Source organism: Diceros bicornis, chromosome 21 (genome assembly GCF_020826845.1).
Source record: "Diceros bicornis minor isolate mBicDic1 chromosome 21, mDicBic1.mat.cur, whole genome shotgun sequence".
Taxonomy (NCBI): Eukaryota; Metazoa; Chordata; class Mammalia; order Perissodactyla; family Rhinocerotidae; genus Diceros; species Diceros bicornis.
In genome coordinates, this window is record NC_080760.1 from 47,536,071 (window position 1) to 47,552,923 (window position 16,853).

The window sequence follows — 16,853 nt, forward strand, 5'->3', positions numbered from 1 at the left end:
GCCGCAAAGGGTGGTGTCGAGAAAGACATGAGTCGATGCAGGTAAAGCGTTGAGCGTGGTGCCTGGCACGTGTCGAGTGCTCCCGAATGTTGGGTTTTGTTACTGAAATCCCCCCAGTGGTTTGTTTTCCTGTACGGAGCACCAGTAACCCCCCTACCCCATCATCCCGGCCCCACTTCATCTGACAGACGTGCAGGCTGAGCTCAGAAACGGGAAGTTGCTCGTCCAACGACACACAGGGAAATGGTGCCAGAGCCCAGAGGAGAGAGAGGCCCTGAACTCCAAGACACATCCGCCTCCTTAGACGGAAGCCACTCTGTTCCCGAGCTGCCCCTGCGTGGCTGTTTCACAGCTCCCGGGGGAAGGAGCTTGAAGGCGTCATGGCTGAGACGGAACGGGGACAGAGCCCGCTGAGGCCTGACGTGGAGAGATCCAGGAGCTGGTCCGGCTGCTGCGGCCTGGGCCGGGGCCCTGCAGGGAGAGTCCGAAAGGCACCGGGCCCTTTGCAGTGTGACCCAGGGATGCTACAGGGGCTGCCTGCGCTATAAGGCCACCGTCCATGAAATAGAGGTTAAAAAGCGTCCCTGCCCGAGCTGGCCGCATGGAGTAATAATTAATCTATTAACAATAAGGATACCCACATTTATGGAGGGCTTTCTCTCTGCCGGACCCTGTTCTAAGCACGATCGTGGATCAAACTGCCTGAGCCCACACCAGTCGAGGCGTTGGCACTGGGTACCATCTCCGTTTTTGAGAGGCGGGAACAGAGGCCCACAGTTGTAGATTCCGGCCCCAGACCCTCCCCCGCGAGGTGGTGAGGCGGGATTCCAGGCGAGGCAGAGCCCAGCGGGCGCTGTCGGGTCAGGGTTGGGGTCTGCCCTGCGCCCGGCGTCTGAACTGCAGGAGAGGGACAGTGAGGATGCCCACTCAGCGACGGCAGTGTGAGCACCGACAGGGTTTTCGTGCGGCGCAGCGCGGCGCCTGGCGGGGGCGGGCAGGAGCCCTTCTTTCCTGTTCTGTTTTCTCCCTGGTCTGTGGCTCCAGCTCAGCTCCACCCGCTGGGTCACCACGAAGTTGGCAGCCCTGTTCCCTCGGCCCAGCCGGGACCTGGACCCGCTCGATGCCTCTCTCCTCCCGGATCAGGAAGGACCAGCCCCGGCTGCAGCCGGACCCAGTTCCTTGTGCAAAATCTCACCCGAGAGGACCCTGGCCACGGCAAGGTGAGGCCTGAGAGGTGGCCCCGCCACAGAGATGTAAACAGGGGTGACAGGAGTCGAGGGTGGCCGCTTCTCCCCTCCACAGAGTAAAAAGAAGGTCCTTAATTAACCCAGCCAGCAACTGCGCTGACCTACAGGCCTCTCTCCTCCCTGTGCCTCCCAGGGGACTAAGTAAACAGCCCCTGCCCTGGGCAGCGGCCTGCAGTCCAGCCCTGACACGGAGCCACCTCGGGACTCAGTCCACGTCTTTGGGCCTCAGTTCCTCATCTGCAAAATGGGACAATGATGGCAGCCCCTGCTCATCCCAGACTCAGTTGAGCTAAAACATTAATGCATACTTACTTAGCCCTGACAGTCACTTTCCCTGGGGACTATAACAGAGAGCCACCACATTATAAAATTCTTATTTAGAGTAGTGAATATTTAGTATGCATCAGAAGCAATGCTAAGGGTTTATGGATACAGAAAGTGTCTAGAATAATTCCTGGCCCTCAGTAAATGGTCGTTGGTATGAATACTAGGAAAATTGTGCCTTGTCCTGGTATCATCATAATTTGAGGAACTGAAGGTACATGTGTGTGGCGTGGGGATGGGGGTGGGGTTTAGATGAAGGAGGACACGCATGGAGATGAACACTGACTACGTGCCAGTAACTCTGCACCAGACGCCTCGCCTCGTCTGGGCAGCACCCTCTGATCTGCACACGGGCACCCCCTTTGCAGAGTCTCTCTGTTGCTACTTTTCTTTCACGCAATAATTTATGGGGGGCTGCTATGTAGCAGCCGCTCTGTTAAGTGCCGGACAAAACAACGCTCGGACAAAGTAAATGACCTTCGTCTTTGCCCTCCTGAAACTTAATGTTATGGAGTCGGGCCGACGCTGAGATTATTAAGAAATTACACAAAAAATTTACAATAGCCGTGATGGTTAAATTTTGTGTGTCAACTTGGCTAAGCCACGGTGCCCAGTAGTTTGGTCAAACACTAGTCCAGGTGTTGCTGTGAAGGTATTTTATAGATGTGGTTAACGTCTATAACCAGTCAACTTTAAATAAAGGTGATTATCCTCAATAATGTGAGTGGGCCTTGTCCAATCAGTTGAAAGCTTTAAGTGCAAAAACTGAGGTTTCCCGGAGAAGGAATTCTGCCTCAAGACTATAACAGAGAAATCAAGTCTTGCCTGAGTTTCCAGCCTGTTGGCCTGCCCGACAGATTTTATCCTTAAGGCCATAACATCAGCTCTTGCCTGAGTCTCCTGCCTGCTGGCCTGCCATACAGATTTTGAACTTGCCAGCTCCACAATCGCATGAGCCAATTGCTGAAAATAAATCTCTTAATATACATGTGCGTATATTCTACTGGTTGTATTTCTCTGGAGAACCCTGCCTGATACAGCCACCTCAGCTACGGAGGAGTGGGCACAGGCTGGAGCTGGTGGATGTCCCGAGGAGGTGGTAATGGCCTGAGGCCTGTGGGATGGACAGGTAACTAGGCAGAGGACAAGAACCTCCAGGCAGGGGAAGCTGCAGGTGCAAAGGCCTGTCGGGGAGGGCAGGCAAGTCCACAAGAACTGAAAAAGAGAAGGTCGAGTGGAGCAGAAACCCAGAGACAAAGACGCAAGATGGGGCTGGCGGGTGGGGCTGGGCCAGGCAGGGTCTGGTGCCACATAAGGGCTGGGGCCCCGTCCTGGGAGCCTGGGAAGCCCCTGCAGGGTGTGAAGCAGTGGCGTCTCCTGATCAGGCCCCAGGGGGGTCATGGCTTGCCTACATCATGCTGGTAGGAGGCAAAGCCAGGGCCGACAGAAAGCCACCTCCCACGTCCTGGTCCTGCCTGCCAGGGCGGGCTGAAGGAGTGCACCCAGACCTTCGGGGGGCTCAGGCAGGGAACTGGGCACCGGGGGTTTCCCTCCAGACGTTCCCTCCACCTTTCCCATGATGCTCTGTGCTCAGGGGCTGGCCCTGGGGCCTGCATCTATGGGCTCCCCTGCTGGCTGGTTTCTGGGGGGTTTGGCCCATGGGAACGCAGGCAGGAGGTTGTAGGGAGAAACCAGACCGAGGTGGGGTGACCCTGGCCCCCTCCCTGTGGGGCAGCCATGGGCTGGCCTCTTGCTCCTGTCATTGGCTCTGTCTTGGAGTCCAGGTCTATCTCCGTCCTCGGCCTAGGGCTGGGGAAACACCCCACTGTTTCCATCCCCAGGAACCACACTGTCCTTGTGGGTTCCCTACCCCAGACCACGCCCTTGTGAATAACCCTCCACTAAACCGCCCTCAGTGGCCCACTGTGAGGGCATCATTTGCATCCTGCCAGGATGCTGAAGGAGGCCTCACCGTCCTGCCAGTTTCATAACTCCAAAGTCTATGCAAGCGGCACCCCCTGGAGGGGTGCCCTGCAGGCAGCCCTGCCTCCCACCCCAGGGAACCAAGCTGCTCCAGGAACAGCTCTGGGAGCCGCAGAGGATTGGCACGAAGAGCTGGCTAGAGCCAGCTGGATCCCCTGAGCCCCAGCTCCCCTCCCGCCTCCAGTAGCTGCTCTTTCTGGAATGCTCCCAACCCTGCTCCCACTGCTGCCCTGAACTCACCCATCAGGAGGTCTTCTTGTCCAGGCTCAGGCCACTGAGATGGCCCATGGCAGGGACAGAACCTGGGCTCCCCCTGGGCACCACAAGGTTCCAGGCTCACCAAATTCCAGGTCCCACTAGGGGGCGCTCTAACAAGCCCCAGCCCCAGCCTCCCAGGTGCCAACCACCAGCCACCTCCCCAGCACTGCCTCCTACAGGATCATAGCAGACGCAGCAGGGAGCCACAGGGCAAGCCCCCTTTAGCCCATGGCTGCTACAGGTGGGGAATGTGATTTGACCCCCACCCATTCCTGGGCCCCTCTCTGCCAGCGATTCGCCTCACTCATCGGCTCTCTGACTCCCGCTAGACTTAAATATCGAGCTATCAGAGAATGCTCATTATTTTTCCTGTGGACAAAGGCCCACAGAACATCTCTAAGCAGACCTGGTGGCCACTAGTAGTCTCTTCTCTGTCTCTCTCTGGATTGGTTGGCAGCCCCAGCCGCCTCCCCACCCTGTCCGTGCAGTCTGCCCATCCTGCAGGGTCAATATCTAACACATTTTTGGGCCGGGCACCTGGCAAGGCACCCAGTGGATCTCTGGGGTGGGTACCCTTAGCTCTGCTCTGCAGGAGAGGAGGAGGCTGGGCTCTGAGAGGCTGAGCTATCCCCAGGCTACGCAGCTTCTCAGGGACTCCCCAGGGTCCAATGGGGGAGGTAGTACTATCAACCCCATTTTACAGATGGGAAAGCTGAGGCCCTTGGACTTAGGTAGCTTTCTCAAGGTCACACATCTAGGAAGGGCTGGGGCTGATCCCCGAGCCTGCTCTTCGATGCTACACTGCCCGGCCTCTCACCTGGGCCTGTGAGGACACCTATAATATTTCACTGAACACACCAGGTGGCGGGTCTCTCTCCACCACTAGGTAGTGAAGCCCGGCTGGCCCAGCTCCAGGATCTAGCACATGGCAGTTCATACATACAACTCTGCCCGTGAGGGACCAACACCTCTAAGGAGGAACGCCAAGGGCCCCAGTGATTTGGAAGTGGCAGGTTGGTAACAACTGAAGGACAGGGAAGGCTCTGTGGAGGAGGTGGCCATGGAGATGGGCTTTGAAGACAGGGGAGCTTTGGCACTCACAGGGGAGAGTGGAAGGGTGGCGTAAGCCAGGCAGCTTCCAGCGATGGAGATGGAGGACTGGATAGAGTCATGGAAAACAGGGAGCCCTTCAGAGTGGCCACGATGGGCGGGGGCCAGGTCGTGGAAGTCTGTAGGAACATGGACTTTGGGATGAAGGCAATGGAGAGCCATTGATGGTTGGTGAGCAGCAGATGGTAGTGACACAACTGGCATATAGAGGTTGGACTGGAGGGGGGTGCACACGAAGCCCCCTGGAGCCTGGAGAGCAGCCCGGTCTCCATCTTGGTGCCTTGGGAAGCCTGTCTCCACTGGGGCCTCAGTTTCCCCACTCCTTCCTGCACTGACTTCACCCTTTGCCCATGTCCCCACACCCAAGAAGCGCTGGCAGGTTGGGAGGACCCTTTCCCGTGCTTGCTAATCTTCCTCTTCTCTCTTCTCACCCCACTACCGCTGGCTTGCTCCTGGGCTGGGGAGCTGGAGGAGGAGATGCAGATTCCCTGAGGCACAGACCGCGGTTCAGAAGGGGCGGGCTGGAGAAGCGCCCCAAGAAACACGATTAACTCGGATTAGGGTCATATGAGAAGGTGCTGGATGTGTTTTCATATTTTGAGCTGCACAAAAGGAATTTAAATCCACAAAGCTTCTTATGTGTGTAGATTGAGGGTGCTAAATTCAGAGTCCAGAGACATCCATACAACCTTTGAAGCCTGTAACGTGGTCAGGCGTTTAGGGGGTCGCACAGCATGCCCGTCCAGGCTGACACCTGCCCCAGTAACAAAAGGGATTGCCTCGATTGTGACAGAGGAAAGACTATGCAGAACTGTGAAAGCCCCACTCCACCCCCGCCTCAGGGATCTGTCGCTGGTTCTAAAGAGCTTATGCCAAGGAGGCTGGAGTCCCGGCTGGTCTGGGGCCGAGGTTTAGACAGTTGACGTGTGGCTTAGAGAGATAACTTTCCTTTCAGGTCCCTCGACTTCCATGGGGAGATTTTAACTCTAATGCTTCACGGGGGCATCCACAGGCTCCTGACGGGGTTAGGGGAACAACCTCTGGTGATATCCAGCAGGGGGGTTCAGATTGCAGGATCAACCTGGCCGCTAACGTGGAGCCCAGCACCCACCTGTGTTCTGAGATGGGTGAGAGCCCCAGACGACGAGCAGCGTCTGGAATGAACCATCCCCAGAAAGCATCCCCCTCCTAGAAGAGCTGCTCCTTGCCTACGCTCTGGCCCCACTCTCTATGCCTTTTCTGTGCTCACCCTGCTTGAGCCACACTGGCCCCTGTGCTCTCCCATGAGCATGCCAAGCACAGGGCCTTTGCACAGGCTATCTGCCCTGCCCAGAATGCTCTTCCCACAGATGTTAAGATCCCCTCTACTTAACTTGGGGTGCTGGGTCAATCTCAGCCCCTTGGAGAGACTGCCTCTGAACCTTCTGTATCTCTGAATCATGGTGTGTATCACCCTCTGCATTTTCCCCTGCCTCTGTTTTCCGACATTATATCCTTGTGTATAGCTGACAAGATTCTCCATGAAACTAGGTTCCTTGAGCTCAGAGACTGTGTTTTGTTTCCCACCATGCTCCTAGAAGAGTACTCTTCCACAATCTTTAACAATCCCCTGAAAGTGGGTATCATCCCCATTTTACAGAAAAGAAAACTGAGGTTAAAAGAAGCCCAGCGATTGCAATTTGCCTAATCTCACAGTTAGCAGGTGTTGGATCAGGGATTCAAATCCAGACTTTCAATGCCGACTTACTGTTAGGAGACACTCCTCCACGGGTCCCACATTCATACGTGATTTCTGAGCAGGCTAAGAATAAAAGGCCTTGACCGCTCTTTATCTGGGTCAGTTTTCACGGTTGTGTTTGCCGTAAACAATCATGAAACATGAGGGAAAGTCTCCCTCTGGGGCAAAAAAGTGGCTTGCTTCATATTGGCTACACAACGGTGGATTCTCCAAGCTCAGGGTTCCTGTTCTGTATTGCAGCCCAGCACACGTGCAGGCGTCTGCCTGGGCCATCTGCCTGGCTCCCGTGGCCTCAGGGGTGAAGGGAGCCAACACAGACCTGACTGTAATGCTGCTGGCTGCGCCGTGAGTAATAACGGCCCTCGTCTCTGACCCGGGAGTCTCCTGTCTTCCGCCAGCGTCCATGAAACACTAACAGGCTAACTTATTAGCTCATAAGTAGAATAAAGTCAAATTCCAGACCTTACACCTGTGCTGTTCCACGTTCCACATATTAAAGTACGTTATTATCAATGAAACGCCCTTGTTGATGGAGCCCCTTTCTGTCTCCTGCTTCCTCCTGGCCAGTGAACTTCACGTTTCAAGTACTACCTTCCCACGAACACGTCCCTGAAGCCCTCTCCTCCCCTTTCCCCCAGAATTCAGGTGAGGCTCGGACGTAATGAATGGAACTGAACAGGAGAAAATCTGATTTCACTGAAGAGAGAGACGTTAGTTTTAGCTAGTAAACACAGAACGTGTAAAGCCTATGAATTTGGGGCAGACATCGGGCAAATCAGACAATGTAGAGAGGTGAAAGTTTCTGAATGTTTGCGTTTTTGTGACCTTGCGCATGAGCTCAGCCATGCACTCTCTGGAATTCGACCAAATGGAGAAAGTGGGCGGGTTGAGCCTGAACTGCCACTGAGGGCACAGACTGCCTTATTTAGTTCTGTGTCCTGGTATGGTGCCCTTGGCCCCGGCCCCTCATGTGGACTGTCTAATGGGTAGATGGACAGATGGATAACGCAGTGACGCTGATGGACAATGGGCTTGCTGGTCGACCAGCAGGCTGCCTGCTCCTTGGGGAGGAAGCAGGCAGGGCTGGCTCTGAGTCTCACGGGACAGAAGCTTTTTGAGCATTCCTTATGGGACACTTTCAAGGAGCCCACAGGCTGGTTACCAGGCAGAACTGCTTTCTGATTATTATTTTTCCAGCTGAATGAGATTCAGTTAATGGAAGACTTCATAAGTCCTTCAGGGCCCTGAGGAAAGAGAGACGTTCCTAAGCTCACAGAAATGAGCTTCCGGCTCTGGAGCCACGGGTCCCAGATCAGGGAGAGGTGAGGACCGCCCTAAGCTCTTATCTGAATGCCTGAGGCAGGACCACCAAGGTCGTGCCCCTTTCATTGGGCGTCTCTCTGCTAAGGGCCACAGGTCCACAGAATCAAAGGAGAGCTGCCGGAAGGCTCCCTCCCCGTGCCTGGCTGCTGCCTGCCTAGGAGGCAAAGGCTTGCGGCACTTCAGGACTGCAGAGGAAGGCAGGGAGGCCCATACCTTTCTGCTTCCTTTTCCAGGTAAAGACATTGAGGCTCAGGGAAGGGACCTGACTTGCCCAAGCTACATGAGTCTGGTGGCACCAAGAGAGAACCTGGGGCCCTAACTTCCAAAGCATGTCCCTTCCAGCACGCCCGACCCATGAGCTGTCCAGCAGGAGCCAGTCCGGCATCAATACCGCCATCAGATGGCAGGGTGAACTGAGCCCCCAGACGGGACGGGCCTGCCTAAGGTCCCAGCCTGCTAATGGCCATGCCCCAGCCCACCCCCAGCTCTGCTGCTGCAGCTCCCCTCCTGAGGTCAACTCGAGTCAGTGGTGCAGCCCTAACACGACTTCTTGCTCTATTTCTGTGGTTTTGGAATCCAGGTTCCTGCCTTGCTTGCGAAGATAGGCCTGAAATAGTGGATTACAGTGCGCTAAAAACTCATAGAACTGGTTTGAACATGCGTTTCGAGAATACATGCAAAGCAAGAATATAAACCTATTTTAAATGTCACCCGAGAGTGAACTGTACAAAGAGGATTAAGAAATGAGACAAGTAATTTCCTGTTAGAGATACACCTTCCATCTGCCTCATTTAATTCTGTTTGATTTTTCTTGCTACACAACCACTGCTGTCTGCCACACCCCTAGATATTTGGAGGTGACAGATGGAGGGAATATTCGAGATGAATAGTAGCCATGTTGCTGGGAGAGTGGGGGAGAATCAGAATCAAACAGTGTGATGGTACAATAAGCAAATTCCCTGCCCCAGGGCCCCTGCACATGTTGTTCCCTTCACCTAGAATGTTCTTACCCTAGAAGCCACATGGCTTGCTCCCTCGCTGCATTCACGGTTCTGTCCAAATGCCCTCCTTGGAGGGGCCTTCCCGGATGAGCCTAAAACAGCATCACTGTCATTAGCCCCTTGCTCCACTGCATTTTCCTTCACAGACAACCACAAAATGACACTCCATTGTATACTGAATTCCTTCTTTGTCTGTCTGGCTCCCTCCTACCAGGAGAACAGGGACTTCATCTGGGTCCCTTGCTGCTGTGTCCCCCTGCTGAGAACAGTGGTAGCCCCTCAAATACGTGTGGACTGAAGGCAGAGGGAAAAGTGCTCCAGCTCAGGGAGCAGAGGTTCATTCTGGTTTGTGCGTAGTGAAAGGTGGGGGGTCTTGGTCATTTCTGGACCTTGCCTCCTCCTATGGAAAATGAGATGATTACGACGACAACCTCAGACCAGCCCTGCCCATGAATGGCCCGGGACAGGGTGCAGCTCAGAGCAGGTGCCTTCTGACCTCTGGACCTTGTGTCTGGAGGTTTCCTCTCCCAGCTGAGCTCTGCTTGTCCCCAACCAAGCCGCTCAGCCGTCCTCGGGGAGGGCGAGGCACAGCTCGGCCTACAGACTTCCTTTGGCTTTTGCGAAAACAACAAAGCCAAAAATACTGCAAAACCACAGAGTATCTGTACAGCCGCCCAGAGCGGTACAAGCAAGTGTGAGTCCTGCCTGCGGGGCTCCTGTGCGGCTGGGGCAGGATGTGGGGTGCACAGCACATGGGGAGGCACCTGGCGCTTCCGTGGGGTCCCCGGGTCTGTTTCCCGGAGAGCCTGGAGCCTCAGAGTCTGACTTCTCTGGAATGGTGGAATGGCCTCTGTCAGCCACGGGGGGCTCTTTCCTGAACCCAGGGGTGTGCGTGGCTTGGGTCTGTCCTGACCGGGGAACCCACAGAGGATGGAGTTGTTTTTATCAAACAACACCCCTTCTCAGTTCCCTGCCCCAACAGCTCTTTCCTGTCAACCCAGGAATCTGCATGAGCATCATCAAAGGCTCCCCGCTGCCCCAGCCAGGAAACCACAGCCTAGGGTCTAGCTTAGCTGTATTTGGTCCATATCCCACTGTACAGGTGGAGAAACCAAGGCTCAGTGAAGGGAAGGGACTTGGCAAACACCACACAGTGTGATGTGGCAGAGCCAGAGCCAGAAACAGCTTTCCAGATTTCTGGACATGAACATTTGCTGTTAGATAGTGGTTTTCACATTTTCTTTAAACTGGATCTTACCCAAGCGGAAACGAGCTACTGAAACCGAGCTTTTCCGGTTGACACGGGGTGGGGACCACTAGCCCAGCTGCTGGGCCGCCTCACCACCCCTAAAGTGGTCTGAAAACCGAAGCCCTTAGCAGACCACACCCACTGTCCGTGCTGGTGGCCCCAGAATGTACACCCACCTCCACCCCCACTCTGGGGTTTCTCTGGAGACTTCGGAAATCAAATCAGGCATTTATTTGCGGTCATGTTACTAAGTCGGGCTTGTTCATTCTCAAAGATTTTTCAAAAACAGGTTCTAGGAAATCTTCCGCAATGAAGAGAGTGGGTGTCAAGGATGAGGAAGAGGAGACAACGGGCGTTGCTGGTGACGGGAGAGAGGGGACAGGAGAAGCGGCAGGACCAGGAGAAAATGCATGTAGTCAGAGCCACGGCGAGGATGCAGAAGAGAGGCTGGTGGAGAGAGCAGCAGATGGTGGTGCCTACCTGGATGTGGGGTGGGGTGCGGGGGCCCATGCTGGACTTCACCTCCACCGCCTGCTCTGCCCTCCTTCCCACCACGAAGACAAGGTCCTACTTTCTGAATCACAAAGAAGGACACATCCATCTTCGAAATAGTCTATAGACACAGTCTGCGCAGGGAGCATCTCATCTTTAGAACAGGCGCAGAATGCATTTCTCATTTGTACGTGTTGGTCGACCCATTCGTGCATTTCAAGGTGGCAAAAAGGGGAAATACTCGGTTGACCAGAACTTTCCAACAATTTGACCAGCATCCCATTTCCTGAACACTGCTCGACCACATGGGCTCAGAAAGGGCTGCCTTCTAAACATCGTGTATGTACGCAGAGCCTACCGTGTCCTGGGAGCTAATGGGAGACATACGATAAGCAAGTCCGGTCTCCCACACTTGAGGGGAAGGGGGCAATCATCTCAACACGGTTGAAGGCAGAGAAAGCAGCGCCAGTAAGAGCACAGGTTCTGCAGTCAAAGAGAGCTGGGTTCAAATCCCAGCTCTGCCACTTACCAGCTGTGTGACCTCGGGGGCATTCCTGAACCTCTCTGAGCCTCAGTTTCTTCATCTGAAAAATAGAAAAAAATACTCAGACTTACCGCAGGGAACAGGCGTGAAGACTGAACCAGAGAGCACCGGTAATGTGCTCAGCCAGACTCAGGAGTGAATACTAAGTGCTAACGTGAAGCCACCGAGCCCTGGACCACACCCCGGTGTGTGTGGGGGAACAGTCAGTTACAGAGCGCTGGGCGGGCGGCAGGGGACCCGAGCCTCGGGACTCGTGTGCCAGCTGTAAATGAAAGCTCCTCCCGCATGACCTCCACACCACTTCCTGCTCCAGACAGCGGGCCAGAGCAGGCGAGCTCCAATTCTGAGACGGAGGGTGCCCTGCACTGGTTAAGGCGCTTCACACACACGGTGTAACCGCACACTCCAGCCTCCTGTCATCGGACAGAAGGAACCGAGGCTCAGACGGGCTCAGGAGCTGGGCGGGTCATGGTGGGGTGAGCAGCAGAGCAGGGCTGGAAGCCTTTCTCTCCCCCATGACGGAGGACAGAGTCCCGTGCAGGTGGTACCTGCATCTGGGCTGGTGGTAAGTCCCAGATCACATGTTGGGGTGGAGGGAGTCTGACTCCGGAATATTCTAATTGTCAGGAAACAGACTGCTGGGCATTTTGTGAAGGGAGAGAGTACTTAAATCTGAGAATGAGGGAGATGTTATTGTTGTCTCCGATTTCTTCCTAAATGCTGAGTGGGGGGCGGGCCCTCCCTAAACAACAACAACAACAACAACAACAAATGATAATAATAATATTCCACCTGGGGTATTAATAATAACTCCTGGGCTTGCAGCAGCTGCAGCCATGTGCTGTATTCCCTCTTGTCACCTGTGAGATGTGTAAAATGCTTTCCCTCTGGGAGTGGGGATGAAAAGAACTTTCTGTATGGTTCCAATTTTAGTATATGTGCTGAGGAAGCAAGCATGAAAAGAACTTTCTGAATGGTCGAGACGGCCTGGGTTTCTTTCTCTCCCTCTCTTCTGAGCATACCCACACCCGTGCACTGAGCTCGCTGACCTCTGCACGTCAACGATGGATGACGTGGAGGCCCACGGACATTAGCATTGCATAGCGGCCGCCTCAGCCAGCAGGAGGGAGTTGGTGCCCAGGATGGGCCTGGCCTGCCTCTGACTCTCCTTGGAAACAACACGAAAGGAGGAATTTTTGAAAATCACGAAAGAGTTTAATTAAAAGTAATTACTTTCTAGTGGAGGAAGATGGGCATGGATGTTAGCCTAGGGCCAGTCTTCCTCAGCAAAAAGAGGAGGTTTGGCACGGGATGTTAGCTCAGGGCTAATCTTCCACACACACACACACACACACACACAAAAGTAATTCCTTTCCAGAAGAAACAACATGTATTGCTTATGCCCTTTCCCCCACCACATGCAGGGAAGCTTTGAGGAGGACGCAGTCCTGCATAACTAACATCAGGTGAGCCTCAAGGCTGTACCTGCAGTGGCTAGGGGACTGTCACTCCTGGCTGTGCATCCTTCAGTGAGTCACTTACCCACTGTGCCTCAATTTCCTCATCTGTAAAGTAGGGATATTGATAGTGCCTACCTCCTAGGGTTGCTGAGAAGATTAAGAAGGTCAACATACATGACGTGCTTAAAGCATGACTGGCATGTAGCTAACTGCTCTCTAAGGTCTAAGCTACCACCATCATATCATTATATCACCATTTCTTCATCATCATCACCATCACCATCACCATCATCTCATCACGATCATCATCATCATCATCATCACCATTAGCACCATCATTACCATCATCATCACCATCCTCATCGTCATCATCGTCATCACCATCACCATCATCATCATCTCCTCATCATCATCTACTCTGGGCCAGACATTGCATATCTCATGGCAAGTGTCATCGCTCCCATTTCTCAGATGAGGAAATGAAGCCTGAGAGAGTCAATACATATTGAATTATTCATCATGCCAACAATAAATTAGTGGTGAACTGGGAGGAGGCCCAGAACATTCACACGGTGCTTTCCTCTCCCATACTGCTGAGCTGAGCCACCTCAGGCAGAGGACTTGGAAAGTCCAGCTGTCCCCACATCCTTTGATCTTTTCATCCCAGGCTAATGGAGCCCTCTGCTAAACAAACGACCTCAGACACAGCCATTCCTAAGCAAGGCCGGACGTGGGAAAGGTAACACGAATTAGGAAGGAGAGACAGACACACAAGGTATTTGAGAGCTGCCATGGGATCCCAAGAGGTCGCCCCGAGCCTGGTGGTTCTGCGCCTGTCAGCAAGATCAAAACATGCCCAGACTCCTAAGCCAGACGCAGAAACCTCCCCAGACACAAAGCAGCGAGAAGAAGGTCTCCCGATGCCCAGCCATGCCCAGCCCTGTCACACAGGGTCATTGCAGTGCTTTGCAGGTGGGGGACAGTACCTGGGGGAGGTTGGAGAATTACGGCCACTTTGAGGTTTATAATAACCTCTTCGTAAAAAAGGACCTCTCTGAGTTGACTTTAGCTCTGAACATTGCCCAAATGTTGGTGTAAAAGGCCATGGGAAAATGAAATATGCTGAGATTTTGCTCGCAAAACCACCTCTGTCTTCATGTGATGGATCCTCCTGGTTGAAAAAAGACAGTGCCTCGCCCAATGTCACACGCTGGTCAGTAACACAGTTGGGAGAACAGCCCGGGGCCCTCGAACCTTGGTTGGCTCCCATCAACTGTTGGACTATGTAGGAGTCCAAAAATATATTTTCTGAGCACCTAGTTTGTGCCAGAAATTGAGATAGATGCCGAGGATATAAAGATAAATGGAATGAGGAATCATCATCGTGGGGAGATGTCCAATCAGGACAACGTGGGACAAACTACAACCAAATACAGATAGCAACCTAGCATCTCTTCGGTGCTCCCTGTGAGGCAGACACTGTCCTAAGTGCCTGACCCACTAAATCATCCCATAGCCCTACAGATTAGGGGCTTGTGATGGACTGAACTGCATCCCCCCAAAGTCATATGTTGAGGCCTAACCCCCAATGTGACTGTATCGGGATACAGGGCCTTTAGGGAGGTAATTAAGGTTAAACGAGTTGATAAGCGTGGGGCCCTAACCCCCTAGGACTGACGTCCTTATAGGAAGAGGGAGACCAGGCAGAAGAAAGGCCGTGTAGGGGACAGCGAGAAGGTGGCTGTCTACATACCAGGAAGAGAGGCCTCCCCGGAAACAACCCTGACAGCACCTAGATCTTGGACTCCCAGCCTCTAGAACTGTGAGAAAATGCATTCCTGTTGTTTAAGCCACCCAGTTTGCGGCACTTTGTCACGGCAGCCCTCGCAGCCTGATACGGGGCTATAATTGCCACCCCCGTTACAGATGAGGCAGCTGAGGCACACGGAGGGCCACACAACTCTGAAGAGGCAGAGCCAGGAGTCAGCCCCACGCATCCGGCTGCAGAGCCCAGTGGCTTGTGGCCAACTGTATTATGCAAACATTTATTACCCGCCCCTTGCCCCCACCCCTCACTGTGGGAGGACTACAGCTCCCTGCTCCGTTGGTGCTGGGCCTGGCCATCTCCCTTGCCTTGGCCAACGGAGTGTGAGCAGATATGGCGTGCACCATCTCTAAGCCGAAGGTTTAAATTTGATTGCCTGGCTCTTTCAGTTCTGACGTGGGCATGGCATGTCCTAAGTAGTGACTACCTTCAGCCTGGACATTCGACCAAGAAAACTCAAGGAACATCGCCGAGCCAGTCGACCACCTGTGGTTGACCCACAGTCTACTCGTAATGTGAGTAAGAAATAGCATTTGTTGTAAGTCACTGAGATTTGCGGACTGTTTGCTACGCAGCAAAGCTGACAAATGCAGGGTTCCCTTCGCAATTATTCTATCTCCTACCAACAACAATGCAATTTATAAGAACTGAGTAGGCGGTCAAGAGATCTGACTTCCAGCCCAGGCTCTGCCATTCACCAGCTCTGTGGCTCTGGATAAGCGATTCGCTTCTCCAAGCCTCAGTTTCCTCATCTGCAGAATAGAGATAAAAGCACCCACGTTCTAAGGTTGTTGCAAGGAGTCAGTTAGAGAGGATAGAAAGTTCTCAGCACAATGCCTGACACTAAGTATGCAGTATGGTTGGCAAGTAGGATGATGGTGCGATGAGTTAAGGCTGAAGGGTGAAGCTGGATTCGAATCAAGAGCTCCTCTTCCAACACATCCTTAAAGCAAGTGCTACATTTTACAGGGCAGGGGCTGGGCCCACTCAGGGGGGCAGCAGGAAGCAGGCTGTGGGGGCAGCAGAGAGGCACTCGGTTCTTATGAAGGCAAAGCTGGGCTCTCCCAGGCCCAGAGGCAAGGAAGCAGGTACGAGAAGGAAGGGCAGAAGGCTCCTTGAGGATCTGGCTGCTCTTTTCCCTCCAGTCGCACTTCATAGGTGAGAAACTGAGGTCTGGAAAAGGGGAGTGTCTTCCCCAAGGTCACACGGCCAGGTAGCACTGTACCCTGAAATAGACCCCTGGTCCCCTGCGTCCAGCTCAGGCGTCATGGCACCGCATGCCGCTCCTCTGGAGGGAATGAGACTCATTCCTGACACTGGCTGGGAAGCAAACGTCCATCCTCTCGACCTCGTGGGTGGATTTACCAAAACTCAGTGCAATTCAACAAGCTCTTCTCTGAGTCACTTCAAAACCTCCCCTTCTCTTTCTGGGAGAGTCAAGCCCACTCACACACTCCCTGGATCCTGGAACGGGAGGCGGGTGGTCCACTGTGGAATCAATTCAGGGCATAAACCAGCAGTTGCTGGGTTTTGGATTGTTTCTGGGGGTCCCTGTTTGTCGGTCTGCTTTCCCTGAAGCTTTGCACGAGGCCCTGTCGGGGGAGAGCGGGTGTGGGAAGGCACGGGCGTGGTCTCCAGAGCTGCCGGTCCAGAGTATGAGACAGGATGCTCTGTGTTAGAGAAGAGACAGGAGAGATCAGCACAAGCTGTGCTGGACAAGGAGGGCTTCATGGAGGAGGTGAGCCTGGCACTGGTTCTGAAAAGATAGGAAGACTATGACAAGGTAGAAGAGAAAAAGAACTCCAGAGTCTTGTAGGGTAAAGTTTTGAAAGGGAGCAAGGAGGACAAACGTCCCAAGTTTCTGTTTTTTTTCCCTCAGGGTGGGGGGCAGAGTTAGTAATGGGTAATCGGTAGGAGCCACAATTTGAACATTCAGGGAATGTAATTGGAGTGAGCCTCAGTTTACTCATATGCAAAATGGGGAAACTGAGGCCAGCTCCATAGGCTCCCAGAGGGTGGCGAATGAGGAAACACACGTGGAACATCCCAGAGTAGGCACTGCAGACAGTCTAGGACTGTTCTGCCCAATGCTGTCGAGAGACAATTCTTCATGGGTCTCTTGCATTTCTGTGTCTCAGGAGCAGAAGCACCGACAGCTCCTCTCCTGGACCATCTTTTCAAGCATGTATGGAGAATGGAAGATAGAGGCAGTGCGTCCCTCCAGAGCACAGCTCAGGTGTGCGCACCGTCCGGTATAATAGAGACAGTGTCTCCCTCCAGGGGAAAACTTGGGCAGGTT

At 53.7% G+C, this 16,853-nt stretch overlaps 1 protein-coding gene across 3 annotated transcripts in view; it reads right to left on the reverse strand.

Annotated features, from left to right (window-relative positions):
- The window catches only part of LOC131419631 (CMP-N-acetylneuraminate-beta-galactosamide-alpha-2,3-sialyltransferase 1), an 87,961-nt gene that overhangs the window by 20,029 nt on the left and 51,079 nt on the right, over positions 1-16,853 (reverse strand). Inside the window, exon 2 of one of the 3 annotated variants that reach the window (XM_058564971.1) lies at positions 11,255-11,309. The gene's annotated coding sequence lies outside the window, so the exon portion shown is untranslated. Of the gene's footprint in view, positions 1-8,993; positions 9,161-11,254; positions 11,310-11,340; positions 11,408-16,853 lie in introns of those variants that run through there. The other 2 variants (XM_058564973.1, XM_058564972.1) reach the window with 2 other exon arrangements.